General features: G+C 47.9%; 2 long non-coding RNA genes across 8 annotated transcripts; one reads left to right on the top strand and one right to left on the bottom strand.

Annotated features, from left to right (window-relative positions):
• Positions 1 to 1930: 1930 nt before the first annotated feature.
• Positions 1931 to 3714, bottom strand: LOC120758290 (uncharacterized). The gene is made up of 3 exons (XR_005702841.1): positions 3654 to 3714; positions 2766 to 3149; positions 1931 to 2048 (listed from the first exon to the last, which is right to left on the bottom strand). It is a non-coding gene; the product is annotated as an uncharacterized LOC120758290 (long non-coding RNA).
• A 370-nt stretch (positions 3715 to 4084) lies between these two features.
• Positions 4085 to 13969, top strand: LOC120758289 (uncharacterized). 7 transcript variants are annotated; one of them, XR_009208243.1, is made up of 9 exons: positions 4085 to 4370; positions 6004 to 6089; positions 9192 to 9421; positions 10184 to 10261; positions 10726 to 10914; positions 11685 to 11859; positions 12312 to 12355; positions 13161 to 13215; positions 13679 to 13969. It is a non-coding gene; the product is annotated as an uncharacterized LOC120758289 (long non-coding RNA). The 7 variants fall into 7 exon arrangements; XR_005702837.2 differs by lacking the exon at positions 12312 to 12355 and adding an exon at positions 8889 to 8982; XR_005702838.2 differs by lacking the exon at positions 12312 to 12355 and adding an exon at positions 8811 to 8982.
• Positions 13970 to 15272: the final 1303 nt, after the last annotated feature.

Genomic DNA, 15272 nt, shown 5'->3' with positions numbered 1-15272 from the left:
GAACGATTCCAAAACGAGGAACTGTCGCTCAGGCAGAAAAACAAGGGGAAAAGTGGGGTTTGAAGGCTGCAGATTTTTCCCCAAGCGGGGTAAGACCAGGGTGTGCGAGCCGGAGGCTCAGGGGGCTGAGACAGGAGCAGTGCCCACCCGAGCCTCACCGCGCTGTGCCTGCTCTCCAGCCGCGCTGTCCGGGGACAGCCGGGGTCACCCCTCCACATGCCACCAGAGACCCTGGGGGTCGGAGGGGCAGGGACTCAGGATTTTCCCTTCATGTCCGCTGGAAGAGAAGGATGTTTTTCTTTCCTGTTAAGCTTTCGTACTAAAGATGTCATCTGAAAGTCTGGGAGGAAGAGAGTTCCGTGCTCTGCTCTCTTTCTCGGTAACAACCATATTCTGCATATTGAAAAATATGATAGACAGTGGGAGAAGATTTTTCTCCCCCATTAAAAACAAAAAAAAAATAAGAAGGGGGGGAAAAAAAAGGAAGGAAGGGAAAAAAAACCCCAACTTTTTCATTGATTAAAAAAAAAAAAAAAAATAGGGAGAGAATTTTAAAAGAGAAGAAGCAGCACCAGCAGCAAGGAGAATATAGGCTCTCCAGGTTCACTTCCTTATTATTACTATCCAGGAGTAATTTTTCATCTCTGCTAGCTAATCTTTGTTCCTTGTGAAGATAATGAATAGCCCAATTCTTATCTCCTGGGCTCCTGGAGGCTGCTGGAGAATGGGGTTGAACAGGGTTGAAAATTGGTTCCAAAGTGCTGCTGAATAAATGGTGTTCCTTATCTCTTGCTTCCAGATTATCAGAACCCTTTCAAAACTCACACAACAAATACAGCCACAGCATCTAATGCATCATTTACCACAGCAGATCTCTGTGTTTGATCAGCAGATAGGCAAAATCTATGTATTCCTTGCTTTACTTAGTATGCATGGATGTGGGGCTGCTGTGCACTGAGGGTTGCCCCTAGCTGGGCCTAGGACACCCCCGAGGCTCTTCACAAACTCTGGGTCTTTGCTGTGGATTCCATGGACTGACAAGGGGGTCCCCTGCCCATCCCTGATCCAGGGGAGCAGGGTGGGACAACAGCTCACTGTGCAGGATGCTTCCACAAAGCATGCTTGGAAATTTGGTGTTGCTCTGCTGAGGTACTGGTGGATTTGCAGAGAAGGGAGAAGAGTTGCAAACATCATCCTGGGCACCTCAGGCACCTGCTCACACTCACTCCTGCACCCACAGCCACCTTCACCTGCATTCATGGGCAGTCTTGCTTCAGGAGTGTTGAAGTGCATGGCAGCACCTCTGTCCCCACACAGAAAGCCACGTCCAGGCTCAGCTGTGTTCCAGTCCTCCCCCCAACCTCAGTAGTCTCAGGGTCCAGCTGGGTCATTCTAGTAAAAACTCCCAGTGCTCCCCCCAGCTTGTTCTCCCTACACCCTGGCCATGGAGCCCTTCCAGTCCCTTGAGTCCTCCATTGCACAGGGCTGGCTTCTAGTCCTCACTGTTGGTGCTGGGTTATCCCTCCACCTCCCAGCCACAGGCAGAACAGGGCACCTATTTGGGAAGCAACTGATGATTCTGAGGGAGAAAAATAAACCTTACAGAAAGGGAGTTATTTGCTCCTAGAGATAGTGTGAAGTCTGTCCCTTCCAACTCAGGGCAGTATCAGATTTTATTTTTTTGTTTTGTTTATTTGTTTGTTTTTGTTTTGTTGTGTTTTTGTTTGTTTTCCTCCCCGAACTTGTCTATATAACAGTAAATGCCTCCCAGTCTGGGTGTGCAGCCCCGTGCTCCAAAAACAGGAGATCCCCCAACCCAGAGCTAGGGACAGATGTCCCTTTGGCTCACCCTTTCTTTCTTCTGGTAGCACCTGCCCAGGAACAAGACAAGGAAAAATTTTATTCTGCACCACTGCAACACATCACATATCGCTAGCACTGCCCTGGACCCCCAGGCCGGGGAGACAGCAAGATTCTGGGTTAGGGACAGGACATCCACCATCTCCTGGTCCCCTCTGCTTGTCCAGCAAAGCTCATCTTGCTCCTGCCTGGAAAGAGAGAGAAATTTTCATGGGATGTTGTAGGCAAGCAGCAGCCCCTGCCCACACTTGTGAGTTTTGCAACTGTTCAACTTGTACTAATTTTCTATGGTTGTATTCTCACAGTTGTTCTCTGCAAAAAATGGACCCGTGTTAGTTTATTAATAACTTAAACATCACGCATTAAAGACCTATGAGTGACACAAGATGACAAAAAGCTGTATTTTTCCAATATACACAAGAACACATTTAATAACCTTCTACTGCATCTCAGCTAGGCCTTCTCTCTGATGGTTCCCATGGCAACTGAGATAAAAAAGCAGCCATTTTCCATATCTCTATGAAAGTCTATTATATTGCAGGATTAGTTCATCTTCTGCTAAGGTCAAACACAAAGTCATACAACCTGAAATATTTAGAATCCATGTACATTCATTTTTTTATATGCCCTTTTATTTTCCACAAAAGACTGGGCTCCTCTGAGGCTTTATTACCCAGAAAATGCTAAGCAAAGCAATAAAAAAAATCACAATTAGCAGCTGATGAAAAGTTCAATTGTTTTCTTCTCTCTCTTTTCTTTTCCTCTCTCTATTTTTTCCCCTAAAAAACAACAACAACAAAAAAACCCCCAAAACCAAACAAACAAGAAACCACCCACCCACTATTGTTTGGCAGATAGTGCCTTCCCAATTTATCTCTATCAGCAGCCGTGATTGCAGCCGATACCTGCCACCTAATTGGGCTGGGAACGATTCGCAGGCGGACGGCGGCACCTTCTGGTAGCGGTGGGTGAGACGCGGCGGAGCTGGGGCAGCCGGGGGTGTCGGGGCAGCCCCCCTCAGCATTTCCCGGCCGCGGGACCTGCGGTGAGCGAGGCAGAAGCCGTGCTCGCCTGGGGGTCCAGGTGGTCCTCACAGGGGTACCCCAGGGACACGCCCCGGGACGGCACCGCTAAAGTCTGCGCCGGTTCGTAATAATTAATATAATCCACTGAGGGCTTGAACACTCCGAAGTCTACATCTGCTTCTTTCCACGGTGATTAAACATTTTTATTTAGCTGAGCAAGCAGGTTCCCAAAGCCTTTCACCTTCAAGTTGTAGCTACTGCACACTTGCAGGGAAAAAAAAGAAAAAAAGAAAAAAAGAAGAAGAAGAAAAAAAAGGGTGTTACACATACATCTGAGCGGCTCCTGTGAGCCCTGATCTCTTTGCAGGAAAGCAAAGTCACTTTTCTTTTTTTATGGAGGAGTCGGTAATGTAATTCACCCGGGTCTTGGTGATACCTGAAAATACAATAAAATAAAACCTGGGCAGCCTTCAGACAGTTTGAATGGTGACAAACATGTTATCACCCATGCCATGAAGAACTACAGCTAGTTCTTTTTCCAAGGTCACTCCTGAAAACCTGAGAAATCAGGGGAGAGAATTTGTGCATGTGGCCATTCAGACTTGTGGCTCTGTTCACAGATATATGCTGCAATGTGACATTTATCCCAGCCCCTTTTAATGTGGAAAAATAGAAGCTCTGGAAATATGTGGAAATGGGGAGAAGCTTGAGGGTGGCAAAAGGATCAAAGAATCTTTTTTTTTCCTTTTTTCCCCCATCCCTCCGTACCCAGCAAGCCCCACAAGGGTGTCCCAGTGGCCCTAGCCATGTGGTTGGAGCAGCTCAGGAGGGCCAGGTGGGGGGTTTAGGAGGGATGGTGTATTCCAGTCTATCCCTGAAGATGATCTACACCTGCTGCAGAGAGGTGGAATAGGACTGGGAGATAGGAGCTGGTGTGGGCAAAGCCAAATCCCAGCCTAACCTTCTGTTTCCCCACTGCCCCATCTTCCCCCAGCCTGGGTGAAGGCAAAGAGGTGTTGCCAGAGGTCAGCACATGCCTAAGGGTGCTTTCAATAAGCTATTTACAGGTAGGTGTTGCACAGCAGTTGCCAGAGCCATGCCCATCTTCTGAAAGCAGGGAGTGGCCCCTGCCCTCAGCAGCACGCCTGGGAGGGGGATGCCAAGGTGGCTTCCCCAGGTGGAAACCCACTAATCTGGGGCACCTGTGCACCCATAAAAGCCCACTCCTACACCTTCCCCTCTCCTTTCTTTGCTCTCTGCTTCCTTATGCTCCTTTGGGTGGAGAGCAGATGGCTGCATTTTTAGGGCTAATACAAACCTTCATATTTTTAAACTTTTGATCCTGAAATTTAGATTGGTGGTTTGGGCATTTTTTTTAAAGTAGATGTATTTTTAGTCTCAAAGTTTGGACTAAAGAGAAGAAGACTGGAAATGTGTCCTGAGCTGAATATTTGAAGGAGGAATTCAGCACATCAGCAAACACAGGTGGGTTTCTTTCTTAAGTCTTGTGGTTTGTTTTCTCCCCTACTTCATCCTTGCCCTCCTGAACAGCAGATGTCATGGTGGTTGCATACCTGAGGTCTGTAGTCCTGAGAAGGCCTTTAGAAATCTGGGAGTAATTGCATCCTTCAGCTAAAAAAACCACGTTCCTTTGAGTATTATGTTAGCACCCTCTTCTTGGGGTAGTGGTGTTGATCTTTTCTCACAGTTCTGGCTCTCTTGTGATAGCTGCTGCTATGACAGGTAGGGGCTGAGCCTCCCCAGTGCTGGTAGTGTAGGTGTTATGGAGGCACTGTGATAGACTTCACTGTGAGCATTCCTGTCCTCCAGCAAGTGGGGATGTTTGTGTGCTGGAGTCCACTAAGGCTGCTGGGAACTGGAACTGTGCAGGGTACCATGCTGAGTGCTGTTCAAACTCAGCAAAAATGGGGAAGACAAACAAATCTCCTTTGGGTTGCAAATATTTAGTTTATTTCCAGTAGCCAGTTAATGCTGGGGGAGCCTAGTGAATATGGGGCTGCTGGCTTTTTCCAGGAGCAGGGTAGCTGTCCATGCTGGGAGAAAGGGGCTCCTTCCAGCCACAGGGGCTTGGGAGGCCTGGCAGTGCCACCAAGGGGGTGCTCTCTGCTCCCCTCCCTGGTGAGTCAAATGCCATGTGGTTCATTCAGGGCCACAGTGAAATGCCCCAGTGTGGCCCTTGGTTGTGTTTTTGTCTCTCATTAACATTTGGTGCATTGCTGTGAGTTTCCAGAAAGAGGTCCTGTTGGAGGATGTCAGGGTAGGAAGAAAGGTGCTGACCTTGCTATTTAAAAGGCAACAAAAATGGAAATGTTTCAGGCTGTTTCTAGCACACACGTCTGGGAAGAAAATCACCTTGCTCTGTTCCATCAGGCCCTTGTGGGTAGCTTTTGGTAATTGTTCACTTGATGTTACACTGGAGAGGCTTAAGTTATTTTTATCCCTGTATGCTTGAAAAGATCTTGTGGAGTTTGAGAGGGATTTAAGTCCTACTGATCCTCATGACTTTGTACATTTCTGGTCTTATAGTGACACCAACAGCCCTGATGCTCTTGGGCCAAAGATGTTGGTCTTGAATGGGAAGAGTTTGGGCCACAATCCGGTTTTGAGTCCTAAGCAATCCTGTTGAATCCAGTTCAGGACCCCCAGCAACATCTCTTTAAAGAGGGAATTTCTTGCAAATCTCTGATTCCTGTTCTGAGCAGGGTCCTATGGGAGAAGGAAACCTTGCCATTGTGTGGCTGTTTCTTGTGATGTGAGAGAAGTCGAGTAATTATTCAGATTAGTGAGAATAAGCTTTGCTTACAGTTTGAGATGAATTAATGTTTTAAACTCTTGGCTATTTTTTTTTCCTCTGCTGCTGTTGCAGTGGCCAAAGTTGGGCAGTGAGGTCAGTGTGCTCCAAATGGAGAAGACCAATGTGCCCAGTGCGGGAGCTCAGGGGTGGGCTCTCCTGTGGGGTTTCTTCATCCTTAGGTGCATTTTATCTGTATTGGGGTGAAAGCATCAGCTTCACTACTGTTTGCACTCAGCATGTTGGTCTTGGTCTTATACTGTCCTTAACAGTGACAAATCCCTGGCTTTGTTTTCCACTCTGCAGAGAGGGGATATGGCATTCAAGAGACTCCAGGAGCCTTTTACCACCTCAGGGGCCTGGCCTAGGTCTTGTTGGAATAAATCAGCCTGGTATGTGTCTGCCTGTCCTTGCAAAGTGAACTTCACCTGTTTTGGAAGGAGGGATTTTTTTTTTGCTGGGCCAGAAAAAGTGGACCACAGCCTGAGAGCAGGGCAGAAGCCCAGCTCACCTTCCACACTCAGGAAAGTAGCATATGAAGGGGCAGAGCTTCATCCCTCAAAGCCCCTGCACATTTGAGCTACTTGAAGTGTGCTGCTCTCACCCCGCAGAGCCACCAGTCAGGTCGGTGGGTGGATGCAATGTCTGTAACTAGAGGGTCTCCAGGAAGGTCCTCTCCCCTTCAGAGACTAAGAGCGCTGATGCTGGGAAGCAGAGTACATTGCCTTTGACTATTGTGGGCTCTTAAGACCTACTGGAGTGTCTGGTTGGGCCACTGTTGGGGACAGGATATGGCAGAAGGGGATGTTGGAGCTGCTCCACCAGCCAGTTCCTCTGCTGATGTGTAATGCACACCAGCACAGTATATAGTGTGCAGAGTGTGTGACTGTGGATGCAGTGTTTTTTTAGGTGTTGAAGGTGAAACGAATCTCTGTCATTTCCCTCTGGGCTGTATCTTTACCTGCTTTCCCAGCTGAAAGACAACACTGCTTCTCTGCACCATAGGAAACCTCCTCCTGGCTCAGCGGGATGCTTGCTGGATTTTGGGAGTAAAGCCCTTTTCCCTCCACACCCCCTAATGCCAACACTCACTCCCCCTTACCTCTCTCCTCACTCACTTTTGCCTTTATCTCCAAAGGTTGGTGGGGCTGCCACTGCTCTGCCTCTTTCCCTTGTTTTTCCCAACTGTTTTGGAGCTCAGTGGGTGTCTTGGGCTAGAAGCCTGCCCAGCTCATGAAAACCATAGAAACACTTCCTGTGGGGCTGATAAAAGCAGGGTGGTGTTTTTCCTTTTTTTTTTTTTTTTTTTTTTTCCTGACCAAAACACAAAATAGCCCTTTCCAGTGCAACACAACAGGTACATCAGCCAGTGGCTGCCTGTTGTCACCAAGTCACCTCGGTGCAGTAAGTGCAGATCTTTCTGGAAGATGATGCTTGATGCTCTGGAGGAGGCAGACAGGCTGCTGTTCCTCCCCAGCATGCACAGGTGAAGTGGGAGCAATAGCACTGGAATAGGTGGAGCCTCTGGGAGCAAATGCAATCCTTCAAAGCAATGCTTTTCTTAACCTGTTGATCTCAACCCTTTCCTGCTGTGCTGTTCTCAAAGCTCCTAAACAAAACCCATCCTTCAGCAGGTAATGAGGCTACATTTTTTTCAGAATTGAAAGGGTTTTTTAAAGTCACTCTTTTTTTTTTTTTTTTTTTTTTTTTTTTTTTTTTTTTTTTTTTTTTTTTTTTTTTTTTTTTTTTCCCACCAAACTAAGAGGGAAGAGAAGGAGAGGAAGGAAAACCCCTCAACTCTTGTCTTGGTGTCTTGTCATGCCTGTCTTTAATTGACAGACCTTGTTGTTAGTGTTTTCCAGCCACCTCTCACCCAGGGCTCAAACTTACCTTTTAAAGCCCGGTCATGTTAAAAATTGACATGTGTTGACTTTGGCCAGGGAGAAGCCAAGCCCTGGCTCTAGGTAGGAACTGAATGTGTTTAGTCTGGCTTACATTTTATTTTCTTCTTTCATCAAATTAGTTCAGCTGTATTTTTTTTTTTTTTTTTTCCTGAAGGAAATAGGAAAAAAACTGCTTGACAATCTGAGGCTATGGGTTATAATTGCAGCATTGCATTAAAACAACAAAAAATAGCTTACAAATATGGTTTGTATCAGGCTGGGTAGAGATGGGGCTACTGGAGTTGGGATGGGAAAAGCTGCTGCAAGTAAACACTATCTTTGTGGAGGCACAGAGATTCTTTCTGCAACCCCACAGCCCTGGCTGATTTATTCCAGTTGACCTTGTTGCATTCAGCCTTGCTAAAATTAGTGCTATCCTAACTGCACCAGGTTTATTTTTCTACTTTTCCTTGCTCAGCCCAATCAGCAGTCTCGCTGTAGGTACCCAGTTCTCCACCCTAAAGCTCAACCAGGGATGTGGTGCAAGCCCACGGAGTGACTACTGGGCTGGAAAGCCAAGAAAATCCTGCTTCTTGCCCATTAAATATCTGGGATTAGAGGTTATGTGGCACATTTCATTGGGATAACTGTTAAGATCCAGACTGCATCCATCAGGGATGCTCTTGTCTCTGAATGTGGAGTGAAGGAGTACCCAGACACTGGGGAGAGCATGTCCTGCCCCAGCTGTCCCAGTTTTTTATCTAAACCTTAGTGCTTGACTGTGAGAGGTATCTGGTTCCCTCTTCCTGAATTTCCCCAGGTGCTTCAGAGTTAAATGCACCCAAAATGTCCATGGGGCTCATTTAACTCATAGGACATCTCCCCAGCCACAAGTCACTGAGGACGAGGGAAGCATTAGGTTCTGTTTGGTGCCAAATAAAAAGAAATAGCTGAAATTCCAGGGAGTTACTAACGGGCTCGTGGCACCATCCTGACCACACTGAATCCTATCCTGCTCTTTCCTGGGGCAGATGAAATGCTAGCCTGGGGTTGGAAACAGGGCGGAAGAGGGGGGAAGCCCCAAGAGGGGCTGCCAAGAGGTTCCATAGGGGCAAGAGGGAACACCTCTCCCACCCCCTCAGGGGCATGGCAGTGGCCATTATTGTCCTTAACAGTGACAAATGCCTGAGCAGAAGAGCACCTAATGGCTTTATTTTCCATTCCACAAAGAGGGGAGATAGCATTTAAAAAACCCCAGGAGCTGGTGTTGCTTCTGCAAGGAATGACTGCCCTATCATACTCAAACAGCACAAGTGAAATGGAAAATAAACAGAGAAGGATCCTCCTTTGCCCCAAGACATGTTGCAGACAACCCATCTTTGCCTCCTGAAAAGTCCTGCAGGTGGGTGTTGGTTTAGCATCACCACTCTTAGCAATTACCATATATATCCTTTTTTCCTGCATCTTGTGATGGGTGTTTCTGTGGGTCTCATGGGATGCTCATCAAGCAGGCCTTTTTCCTCAGTGCCCACTAAAACTGTGCTAGACCCAATATCTTGGCAGTCACAGGCCCTCCCGCCTGGATTTTCTCCCCATTTTTTGTCTGTACAGGCAAACAAGAGGTCCCATCTGTGATGCTGGCTACCCTGGAGGTGCCACTGAAAACTCGGGAAGCAGAAGAGTTCTTGCCTCCCTGATGGACGCATAAAAAACCAGTTGCACCTGGGAAAGTGAAGAGATTTGACACCAAGACCTCTTCTCCCAATGGCCACAATCCCTTTCCAAAGGGCCTGTCTGGGCAGTTTGTCCACACACAGGAGGACCTGACTCCTCCCTGGGAGGTTGAAATATTTTCTAATAATCACTTTTGTAACATAAGTTAAAGCAAAATGTGTAAAAATTCCCATAAAAACTAGTTTTAACTTCCCTTGTTCCAAGACAAAGTGTTTTTTCCTGGAGGCAGGTTTTGGGTTTGCTGCATGGTCATGGGAAACTATTGGATTACAGGCAACGCTGAGCCAGAGTTTGCTTTCTTCAGGGTAAAGGCTTTTCCTAATCAGGATGAGTTTAATTCTGTTATCTGAATTATTATCTTGACTCTCTGTCTGGCCTATGCAGATAGAAGATGAGGGAGACTGTTGCTGGAGGAGGAAATGGGAGAGGGTTTGAGCCCCAAAGGGCAGTGTCTCTCCCTGTCTGGGATCTGCTTTTTGCACTACAAAAGCTCTGTGTTCATGTTGTAGGCAATGATGGATAGTGGATTTTGTGGAGGCCTTCCAAGGGCTTTGCAGCTTCAGGTTAAGGCTCCTTGTCTGGCTCTGCCATAGATGTGTGTTAACCTGATTTACTGGTGGGGAAACTGAGGCATGGGGAAGCAATCAGGAATATGGAGCTAAGCTTCCCTCACGTGTAGAGATGTAAGATGAATTTTTCATTAAGTTGAGGGTACAGCAGAACCCCTTCTTTCCTCCTGGACAAAACAGCATCTCTGTATCCTGGCTCATGTGTCAGGGGAGAATGTTTGGGTCTTACCACATCCTTGCTTTGAAAAGGATACCTTTTTCTCCTTCCTTTTATTTATTTCTTTCTTTTTTTCCTCCCAGGAGTGAGGGTGTGTTTGGGAATTTGAAGGCAGTGTTCTTCATGTCATTCCTCCAATGTCTTCACTCTCTGTGCCACAGGTCTGTCTACAGGATCTTTATGTTTATGCTTGATGCATACACAATTATACTGTTTTGAGCCCAGCCTCTCCCCCCCACCCCCTCCCCCCGGGAGCATTTTGAGTGTCAAACCTGCTCACATGGCACCAGGCAGCAGCAGAAACAAATAACATGTTGGGTACTGCTGGTGGCATCATAAGGAGAGCGGGATGGGGAATGTTAGCATAGTGGTGCTGGGAAGGGCTTGCCCTGAATGAAGAATCTGGGTAATGCATCCCGAGTGACCAAGGAGAGAGGTTTGTGCTATCTGTGCCTCTGGACAGAATGAAACCAGGCTGGACCGAGGCATCAAAGAGAAGCTGGAGCATGCCCATGTGGGCAGCAGCCAGAAGTGCTGCCTGAGTGTTCCCAGGTGGTTCCTCAAGATGAGGGCAAAATTGCTACAGTGAGGATGATTCCAGTTTTATTTCACCCATGCAATTCAGGGGAGAGGGGAGCCTCACTTCAGCCCATGAGCTGGACACCTGCTTGTCCAAAGGTGACACCAAGACACTGAAGAAGAGAGAACCTATCCACAGGTGGTGTGGTCAGGACTGGCAAGGTCATCAAGGCACCACTGAGGTAGCTGAAACTTAGAGAAGCATGCCAGGATTCAAGTGCATCTAATTTAAGAGGTAATTCGTGAAACTTTCCCCATCCTATGGCTGTGATACACCTCTGTTTAATAAACTCTCCTCTCTTTGATTATAGTCAGGCCATGGTTATTCCAAGATCTGAGCCCAGATAGGACTGAGGGTATGTGTTGGCAGAGCTGTGGAAAATGGATGAGATGTAAAAGACTTGGGGAGCCCTTAGCAGATCTACCATTGAGTTGTGTCTTACTGGGTTTTTAGAAGGTTTTCTTACCACCCACAAAGAACAAGAGACTCACTGGTACCTAAATTAATCCATTAAATTTGGGGATAAAAAAGCAGATTGCTCCCTTGGGAGTGGGAGCAGGGAGATCAATCACAAGGCAGGGGAGTGATGTGAACAGCACCATTTCTCATCACTGATGGGAAACATATGACTGGACCCATATCAGTCAGCATTTAGGGATCCCACACAGGGCAGAGGTTGGCTCCAAGGTGATGGAGGCATTGCCATAAAGCTTTCAGCTTTGTTTTTTGCTGGCATAATCAGTTTTCCATGAGAGATGCTCTCTGCTCAGCTTTCTGATGTTATATCAACCCCGATGTTAAGTACAGGCTGAAAAAATGTCCCAGCACTTTAATTTTCAGCCACTTAACTCTGAGCATCTTTGAAGCCTTGGTTCCATGCTTCCCTCTGCATCCACGTCTCCTTACTAATGAGAAGCTGTCACACAGGGAATTCAGCACCTGTCTTTGATGTCCTCTCCCTGTAAGGTGCTCCTGTCCCTCATGGCCTGCTTTGGTCTATCAAGTCTTACAGGTTCCCTGTGCCAGAGATCATCTCTTTCCTCCTAAATCAGAAGTTGATGGTTTCATGTCTGAGTCCAGGAACACAGTGATTCTTGGAGTTCTCTTTGCTTGGCCTCCTTAACCTGATGGAATCAACAGGCTGGTTCTTCTCCTAGGCCCAAAGCTTTTCCAAAGAAGGTAATTTTGTGGGGATACTGCTGTGGGGTGTGCTACCTTGCATTTGTTATTGTGTTGTGAATTTTAATATTGTTGAGGGGTTGGAAGTGTGATGCTGATGTACAGGTTGATGTTGAGAGATGTTACTTTGGGTCACTGCTGGGGGCTTCTGCCATAGAGCTGCTGATGTCCAAGACGTGGTACCAGCTAGACCAGTGTCACTTTGAATATCTTCTCCAACATCCCCTAGTCCAGTCATGTATCCTGAAGTAATTTCTGCTCTTCTGGAAAGAGGCCAAGAAGATGGGAGATGGCACAAGCTCAAGTTATGGGAGCTTTCACTCTCTGGCATGAGCTGCTGAACCTGAATGACAAGGATGGCACTTTCCAAAGCCATCAGCTGGGACAGCCCACAGCCACCCTCAGCAGCTGTCCAATATCTTCCCCATACTTCAGCAGCATTTCTTCCCCAGGGGGGCTGTTACCACCTCAAGGCCTGCCTGGCAGCTAACTCCTGGTGAGCACAACTTTGTTTGCAGTTCCTGTCTGGGTGTTTCATGGTGCACTGCCATCCACCCACGGGAAAGGGACCTTCTCCTAGCTGGGAGTGGCAGAGCTCTGAGCAAGCCTGTTGGGCTGCTGGGTCTCCAAAGCTGGCTGGAGCCAGCCTCTCTCACCCCGCCTCACCAAAATAGCTGCTATGGAAGATGTTTGTTGACTTTTTCTTTTCCTCTTATTTTTCTTTTTTCTTCCTGTGCTCAAACTTCCTTAGACCTCCTCAAAAGACCCTGAGGCATATCATCCTACAGATGTGGCATAGAAGCCTTGGTTACAAAATATATCCGGCGTGGCAGTTGGCAATGTTGTGCAATCTCCATCAACTTACGGAAACCACTGTGAGATACTATTAGAGAGGGACTCCAGCCCCATCCATCACTCCAGCCACAGTCACGTGTCTCAGTGTCAGGCAGAAGGGCACAGGCAGCACAGGAACCATAAGCACCAGGAGAGCTTTCCCTCACAGTAGGTGCTCTTGTGCAGGGGTGGATGAGATATGAGCTCTCTTCTGGTACCCTTCACTTTTCAGACTTTCTCTGTTGTGTTGCCACCAGTATCCTACCATTAGGTATTCTCCTTCAGTGTCTGTCACTGCTGCTGGTTTCACACCAGAGGTGAGAATCTGTGTGGTTGAGAATGGCCATGAAGAGCTCAGCAGTGAAACACGGCAGAGATGATGGTTATAGTAGCCCTGAGAGGCCAGATGTGGGATGGCAACAGGAAAACTTCTGTTCAAATCCCAAGTTTCTTTTTTCTTAACCCAGCAGAGACCTTCCCACTGGCTCCATGGCCCAGCTGTCCCCTGTGGCAGTCAGTACAGTAAGTATGCTGGGCAGGCAGCAGGGCATCTTCCTCCCAGTGATCCATCCTGTTTCTCTGTTCTCAGGGGCTCTTTCTAAATGCCCTCTCAAATAAGTAGGACCTTAGCTGAGAGGGGCACTCGTGCAACAGCATGGCTCTCCTGGATTGCCAGGAACATGAACATGGACTAGCAAAACTCAGCTACGGGCAGACTTGGGCAAAGGGCTGCAGCACAAAGTTCTCACTGCCTTTACCCATCCTTGTCCCTGGGACACCTTCCTTACCAATGCCAAGGGCTGCAGCAGGCACAGCAGAGCACTGGGAAGGGACATGGTGCTGGTGTGAGTGGCCACTGCTTACCCTTCACTGCTGAACCCTGCTCAGCATGGCCAGCTCTTAATCACCGTGATTTATTGCTGGCACCTCCTGGCCCAGCTCACTCTTTCCTCCTGAGCTGCCTCTTGCCGTTCTCTCTCTGCAGGTATACTAAATCACCGAGGTCTGCCCAGGAGAAATTGCTGCTGCTCCATTATCCTGCTGTCAGCATCCACCACACTTGTGAGAATTAAGTTCCACATCAGAAAATAATAAATGCAATATTATGAGCAGAGGGGAGAGGAGATTAAAAAACTTGTGTAAAGAGCCTTCTGGTCCCCATGCTGTTTATTGCACTTTGTGACTTTGTTTTGTTTTTGATGTCACTGAAGTTGGACTTCTAATTTTCCTCTGATAATCAAATGACTGGTTTGTAATTTCCCTATAGCTCCAAGAATTAAAATAGTCTGTTTTTAAAAATACCTGTTGCTCCCCAAGATCACGTAAGGGTATTTTCTTTGCTGGTTGGAGTGCTAATCAAATACTTCATTTAGCCCAAACACAGATGTGGTGTGCACTGAGTTCTGCTCCAGGGCTGAGCCAGAATCACCGTGGCAGTGACAGAGCTGCTTGCAGAGGACTTTGTGCCCCAGTGTTTGGCTAGTTCTGTTCTCCTTGGGATCTTGCTGCCACTCTAATGTTTATCCAGGACCTCCCCCCCGCCCCCTTTTCCTGGTGTTCCATGGTAGAGCCAGGGGCCTGCTCTCTGGCCTGGGGATGCCTTCAGCTGTCAGGTGATGCCCACAGCGGGGTGTAAGCATGGAGATGACTCCAGCTAATGGGTGTGAAGGAGGGGCTGGAGATACCTAGGAGGCAGGTGGGATGAATTTATCCATCCTCAGGATGTTGTGAAAGGAGAAAAGGGCAAGAGGGCTCACGGCTGCCCTGTGGGAAGAAAAGTGATACTGGGGATGAGGCTTGAGCTGTGAAGAGAGAACCCTGCAAAAACCTGATAGGGAGATGTCTGCGCTGCAGAAACAAGGTCAAGGTGAGACCAAATGGTTTGAGGAAAGCTGGGCTGGAAGTGGTGAGATTTGATCTATGGTGTTGCTAAGCAGCTTTGGGGCTAAGGTGTGTCCCAAGAAGATAGCAGCATCCTTCAGTGACAGTGACCAGGGCTGACAGTGGAATCTGCACAAGATGAGATGGATTTGAAGAGCAAGAAACGGCTGGTGCAGGATGGGAAAGATGTACAATGGGCAGGGAGGAGATGAAGCCAGATCCTTGGAGGGGACCCTGGATGTTGGTCTTTGGTGATGGGAGGGAGTGAGGGCTGGAAGGCAAAGATGGAAGAGCTTTGTTCATATCAGGCAGCACAGTTCTGTGAGCCCAAATGCTGCAGGCATAAACCCTCTGTCTGGCTAACGCAGCTACAAACTGGGAGAGCCTGCTGGATGCTCTCCATGGAGAGTGACTCCCCCATGAGCCCAGGCACCAAGCGGGCAGAGTGGCTGAAACTCCCCATGGCCCCAGTGCCACCGTCATCTCCCACAGCCAGGGTTTGTGCAGTTCCTCTCCTCAGCTTTCACTGTCCCATTTTCTTTCATATCCCTATGGAAAGAACACAAGCACATTGCTTTAGCAGTAGCACAAAGCAGAGGGGAAGGGTGAGAGCAAGGCCATGGCTAACACTGGCCCATTGCCACCCGGGTACTGCTGGTGACTCGGCTTGGAACACTGAGCGGTACTCAGGGTTTCCA

Source organism: Hirundo rustica, chromosome 12 (assembly GCF_015227805.2).
Source record: "Hirundo rustica isolate bHirRus1 chromosome 12, bHirRus1.pri.v3, whole genome shotgun sequence".
Lineage (NCBI taxonomy): Eukaryota > Metazoa > Chordata > Aves > Passeriformes > Hirundinidae > Hirundo > Hirundo rustica.
Note: the sequence above shows the minus strand (reverse complement) of the source record. Positions and strands in the feature narration are given on the sequence as shown.